Below are 7,003 nucleotides of genomic sequence, written 5' to 3'. Positions count from 1 at the left end.
ATCGGGATCTTGGGGCTTCACAAAAAAGAATAGTTCTTTCCAACCCCTGAGAGAGCTCAAGGTCTCAGGAGTTCTGAACCCCCTTTGGTGGATAAATAGACAAAATAGTTATAGCCCGGGGAGAATTTCATGTCAAAAACCATTCGTATTAGGTCGAGTCTAGGTTCAACCTCAGGACACCTACACGGTATAAAGAAATACACTAACAACCTCCAACCGTTCGGGGCTAGTTGCCCCGAGCACAAGTAGTACGAGGTCAAAAAATGGATGAAAAATGGGTGAAGGGGCCACCTAAACCCGACCTTAAGAGCATCTCTGAAAAAGGTCATCTCTCCCTCTCGAGCTCCTAACACAATCCCAGTTGGCCCTGGGGCTCTTATGTCACGAATAGGCATGACCCCGAATTCTCTAGCTATTTTAATTACCACATGCTCTTTGTACTTTGTCGGTTTTTTGGGGTATATCAGGTCGTCAGTATGGGAATTAACAGGGATGGCCATAGGAATAATAGAAGTACCTAAGTCCTCAGGCCCATCACTATGGGTTGAGTCTCTACATTCCGAGCTACTGTCACTGCTACTAGAACTCGTACTACCACTACTCGGCATTATACTGTAATTAAATAAAACAACTTAAAGGCTCGAACTCTTACCTCTGTGGATGGTCGCTCACAAACCCACTAAACCCGAACTCGAGCTCGATTTACTGAGAGATGAGAGTGAAAAGTGAAAAATGGGGGGTGAAAGTTGGGGTATTTATAGGAAACTATGAAATACCAACGATCATGCAATCTCAACCCTTGGACCAAGACACGTGGTGCCATCCAAGCTCATGCTTTGACAGTACACGTGGGGCCATCTAAGGTCGTTCTCTGACATTCCATCAAAAGTGTGACACGTGGAAAGATACCAGGACATTGATTGACACGACCCATCCCGAATCACCCTAGTGGACCCGAAACGTGACGTGCGCCAATGATAAACGTTGACTAGGTGTCAAATCTATCACAAAGGCTGACTATAAGTTACTACAAAATGCGCCAAAATCAAATGCTATGCAAAATATAATGAGATGAGCCCAAATTATTTACTTTATGCTTGATCAATATGAGCTTATAACACTCAACATGTCGTGTGGCTCTCATTTCAAAATCATTAGGCTCTTCCAGCTAAAAAGAATCAATTGCTACCTGTAAGAAAATTACGGGAAAATATATGAATTGTAGCTCAATGAGTGGAGAAGATCGAAAATAATTATACTTTTTCATTTAAACATTTTTCTCATACATAGACATGAAGCTCATATCGTTTAGTAATTCACACGATAGCCTGATACAATTATAGACAAAAAGTGAGACATTCTCATAACTCCGTAAATATCATCTCATATCCACTATATAGTCATCAGCTGATATCTATATCATCATCTCGTCACATCACATGTGATCTACCAAAAATGTACCCTCTAACTAAAATCTATAATCTGCCCCTCGAGCTACAAACTTTCGTCACAAGCCTTTAGCCCCCCTCCGTGAATGAAAGTTGGTCTCAAGACCTTTGGTAATCAATTCTAGAACATGGCTAAAGCCATCAGTGAACTATTTTTACACGATCAAGACCCCTTCATCCTCAGTCCAAGATCCCTCAGTGTAGTATAGAACACGGTCAAAGCCCCTCTGTGAATTAGAATAAATATATAATCACGGGTACTTTTCTAGCCGATCTCAATATCACATATCTCACATACCAAACAATTCTCAATATCATAAATAATCCTTGAAATTCCGCATGGATCATAATAAAAGAAACTTTTATCGTAATCACATAATGAAGCAAATAATTCACATATTTGCCTATACTTTGATAATATACTTAATTTATAAATACTTCAAAAATATTTATATTTTTTCACTTACAGAACTATGTTCGTAAAATCAATTCAGTTGGTAAGCCGTCTCAATGTCCGTATCGCCGCCTTAAATATGATATAATTTTTAAATTAACAATTAATTATTTTAAGTAATTTCAATAATTAAATAGACGATACCCAAATTTAATCATTTCACATTTATGCGATTCCTAAAGTCTCTTTAATCACTAAAACTAGTTTTTTTTTCCATTTAACTCAATTTCATAGTTTGTTATACTTAACCCCTTCAATAAAATTGAATTTAATCTTACAATTTAACAACTATAAAATTAAGCATGATTTGATAATAAGTAACTTTTTACTTACTTTTCAAAATTGAAGAATTCAAGTATAATAGTATAAACCACTTATTTTCTAACAACTTGGCAAATTCTCTTTTTTTTTTTTTTCCTTTCCTCTCTTTTCTTTCCATTCTCGGCTTCTCTTACCTGTGTATTATGAAAATGGATTTGGCTTTGTAATTCCATCGCCTAACCTTTTATTTATTTTGTTTATATTTCTTTTTTTTTTTTTAATATAGCATGATATGTTTGACTTTCTTATATATATATATATATATATATGCCTCTACATCTTCGCTCGTAGATCAAGCTTGGACGGAAATCTACAACCTCGATGCACGAGGGCCTGTGATGACCCCAGATCTAGTCAATCCTGAACTCGATCCATGAACCCCGATCTTAATACCCCATAAAACCACCAAATCAAGGTCGGGCCTATGAGGTCGAGTCTGTATGTCAACTAATCAGTCCTTCTTAACAACCTATGAGAGCACTAATTCTACTTAGACCACAATCCTTACCCTATTTAACTCCTTCTTCGACTCAAACAATGGTTGAACACTTAGAATGAAACACTAACTCCTTATCCTACGAGGATAAGAATCACACATGGGTAAGTGCTTCTAGGACTCTATTATCAACACCTATAAATACATAACATGAGCTCATCATTTAGGTACGTTTTGCACTCTTTCCAGTTCATAGCCACACACACTAAATTCCCTATTTGACTTAAGTATCGAAGGAGCGACGAACACACATATTGTTGCCTTTGTTTCAGGTATTGGAAGATCGCTCGTGTTCATCAAAGTTCGGAGTTCGATCATCAAGTTCGAGATTTTTCAGGTACTATTTTTTGGTAGCATCAGATATAAATAAGTATTGATAGGTGTGTAGGTTGTGAATAAAAAATTATTTGAATTTTTATAAGCACTAGTCAGAGTTGAATCTCTGAAATACTTTATAAGTATTGTAAAAATAATATTTGATACTAATTTGTTGAAAAGATTTAATGAGTCTCAAACGAATTAAAAAATAAAATAAAAATAAAATTTAGGATGGAAATTTAAGAGAACAAAATTGTACTCTTAAAACTTAACTTCTATGATTTAAAGTTTTTGTGATAATGAAATACATCAAATGAGCAACCTTGTTATACAACATTTGTTATATAAGAATTAATTGATAATACATGAATTCAGATATACATTAAAATATCTATATACATGAATAGAATTAAATTCATCTATAATGACTATAGATTTATGAAGATCAAGATCCATTAAATCAAGATTGATTGAGTATAGATTGATGTGAATATTAATTAATTGAGAATTAATAATATAAAATTCATACATGACAATGATTTTGTAGTATTTATTAGATATTGAAAAATGAAAAGTATGGTATTATTGAAATAATTGAATTGTAGTATGGTTAAAATCGTTCAAAAAATAACTCTCATTTAGTGTGATATTTAATATATTATAGATTATAGATGAGCCAAACAAAAGCTAATGGAACTCAAACATTGTGATTGATTGCAGTTAAATTGAAGTGAAGTGAAATGATCAAACCGTTGCAAATTGAAGCTTGATGACCCTATTGTAGTTGCAATGAAAGTTATGTGACCGCCAAAACAATTAATCCAATTATTTTTATATTTTGGTTGTGGATTAAAGAGAGTTCATATCAAACCAAGAAATGGCTATTTACATATATAACTAATTTTTCTAGCCTCCTTTGTTAGAAATTTTTTAAAAACCTAAAATTGCAAAGATTCCACTTGATTAGATTTACAGGATTGTTATGGTGCTTATCTTTAGCAAAGATGTAAAATTCAAATTCAAAACAAATTATCAATCTTGAATAACAATTCAGGGATCTTAATTTTTGAAAACAACTGAATTAGCCATAAGTTACATCGACGTCAAGGCACTATTTAGGTTAGCAAATCAAATTAACGTTCGTATCATAATTTGTTCAACATAAGTGGTGACAATTCATGGTAACATACATGGGTAAATAAGTTAGTTTAGACTCGAAATAAGTGACTTTTGAGTATAGTTGTAAATGCCAGTCAAATTTGATTGAAAACATGCCCAACAACAAAATTTAGGTAAAATTTTAGTCAAATTTGACTAAAAACGCGCCAATGAATTAAACCCAAGAGAAATTTTAGTCAAATTTAATTGGAAGAGCACCAACGATCGATATCCGGATGAAATTTTACTCAAATTTGATTGAAAACGTGCCATTTAACAAAACTCAGATGAAATTGTAGTCATATTTGATTTGAAGTGCGACAATAAACAAAATTCAAATGAGATTTTAGTAAAATTTGATTGGAAACACGCCAATGAATTAAACTAAAGTGAAATTTTAGTCAAATTTGATTGAAAACACGCCAATGAACAAGAGTATAGTTGCAAATGCCAGTGATGTGATTGTTAAAGGAGATTATTAGAGATGAGTTTTCCATGTATATAAATGAGGAGAGAGAAACAACATAAAATAACAAGTTTCAATAAGTCTTTGTTTGAGCCACATTATTTTCCTTATAATGCATTTTTAAATAGTGTATTTATAGGAAATGTATGGTTAAAAAATAAAGAAAGGTTTTGGATTTACAAGCAATATTATTTTATTAAAAAATATGTGGTTGAAATGATGTCAAATCAGTGTTTAAGAATGTTTTTTTTTTTTAATGTAGCTCAAGCATGGCCTAAATAAGATTTTTTTTTTAATTGGCATAAAATACTCTCATTAATTAAGGAAATATCATATTAGATACCTAGAAAATAGGGGGAAATAGTTAGGATTTTATATATTAATTGAGATAATTTGTATTATATTATTAAAAAAGATTATTATGCAATATTAATCAGCAATTTTAAAATATTTTGAAAATATATAATGATAATGAAATTTCTAAAAAAAAGGTACAATATTTAATTACCATGAAGAGAAATTAAATAAAAACCAATTTTGTAGATTGACTAGATTCTTTGGTAAAAATTAAAATCAGGATTTTAATTAAAGTTAAAGTAAACAATTAATTTAACAACATATTTTATGAAATTCACAACTTTTAAACAATATATTTCATTAACTTTTACCGAAATCTGCTGAATATTTGATTTTATTCCCAATTAAACAGGGGTATTATGTAGATAATTATTTCAAGAATATGCAATTCTTATTGGTCTTAATCAAGTGAGGTTAGGCAATCATAGCGGCAACACTTGTGATAATACATCTGACATGTCTTTTACTAGCGATAAGATTTGTAGGCTTCATTTGTCTCAATTAAAATGTATTGAATTATTCTAATTGTACATTTGTGAGGTGTAAAAATTGAGATCATTGTTCATTCAAGTATTGTTAAAATTAATGGCAAAATTGTCTACCATATCAGACGAGGTCAAAAAATTGTTAACCATTATGTACACCAAGCAAAATTACAATGTGCTTAATGCACAATTGAAATTACTCAAATAATCTATAAACAATGTCACAAACCACAATTCAAAGTAGAAATCAGCAATAGTAGGCGGCATTACATTCATGTTTAGCATTTTCAGCTCGTGCTGTTTTTGAACTTGTGCCTCGATACGACTTACAAGTTCATAAGAGGTTACTAAGTATATTCAATTTTTGAATTGAACGTTGAGACTATATTGTCGATCAACCAATCATGCAAAATGTATTTCTGATCGATAACTTATATCGAATGTTTAATATCCAAACAACTTCTGGACATTGGACATTGACTCCACACCACCAAATAGTTGGTGAGTCGAATTGGTCAAACACTTCCATCGACATAACTATTCAAGCAAAAGGGAAATTAATGCTATGATATGGTGCCTACATTTTACAAACATGACTCGCTATAGTGGCATTTAAGACCTTGACACTCCAAAGTGCAGACAAGATGAGACCAGCCCCATCAAGTTTGATAATATACGTACTTATTTTTATATACCCGCGCAAGGATATGTAATATACGATATTTAGCTAAAATCTGTTCAAATTTTTATATTGGAACTTCCCACCATCTTATTAAATTATCATAGCGATTTTAGCAACTACACTCCATATTTATGTGATTTTCATTATCATGTTAGATACTACGCACATAGAATAATGATCTAACTTCATACCACAAGAATTTTCGACAAATTGCAATGATAAAAGCAGCAATTTTAAATTTTCTTTAACCACATTAAAATGGAATTCATACTTCGCTTAAATTAGGAGGTATAACCATTTGAATCCTTCTCCACCTCCAATCTCCAACAACTCTCGAAAGAAGCAAAATATAATAGAAAAACTCATTAAAGGAAAAATAAACCGTTCAATTACTCTTTTAAACTTGATAAGGTAAACTATATATTAATAAAGAAAAATAAAATTTTATAGGTCACACCCTCACACTTTCTTCAATAATGTAATAGTTTATGCAAGAACTTTATTTACGATTTATCTTGTCCCCAGCCCTTACGCGCCAACCGCATATAGACAAAAAATTGAACCAGCCATCTATTGGGCGCACCCCATAAAGTATTTTGCCTAGATAAGACTCCATCTTACGCATCCCCAAAGTGCACCACTGACAGTGGGACCCACTCACCCACTCACTCTCCATCACCTTCTCCGTACTCTCAACTATTCCCCAATTAGAATCCGCCATCTGCCCCTATAACCCTCACCATGACCCACGGCTTAGGTTTCTCCACGTTGTATGCTCTTATTGGTCTAACAGTCATATCAAGAACAAGACTTCATTC

This window comes from Olea europaea, chromosome 3, assembly GCF_002742605.1.
Source record: "Olea europaea var. sylvestris chromosome 3, O_europaea_v1, whole genome shotgun sequence".
Lineage (NCBI taxonomy): Eukaryota > Viridiplantae > Streptophyta > Magnoliopsida > Lamiales > Oleaceae > Olea > Olea europaea.
Note: the sequence above shows the minus strand (reverse complement) of the source record.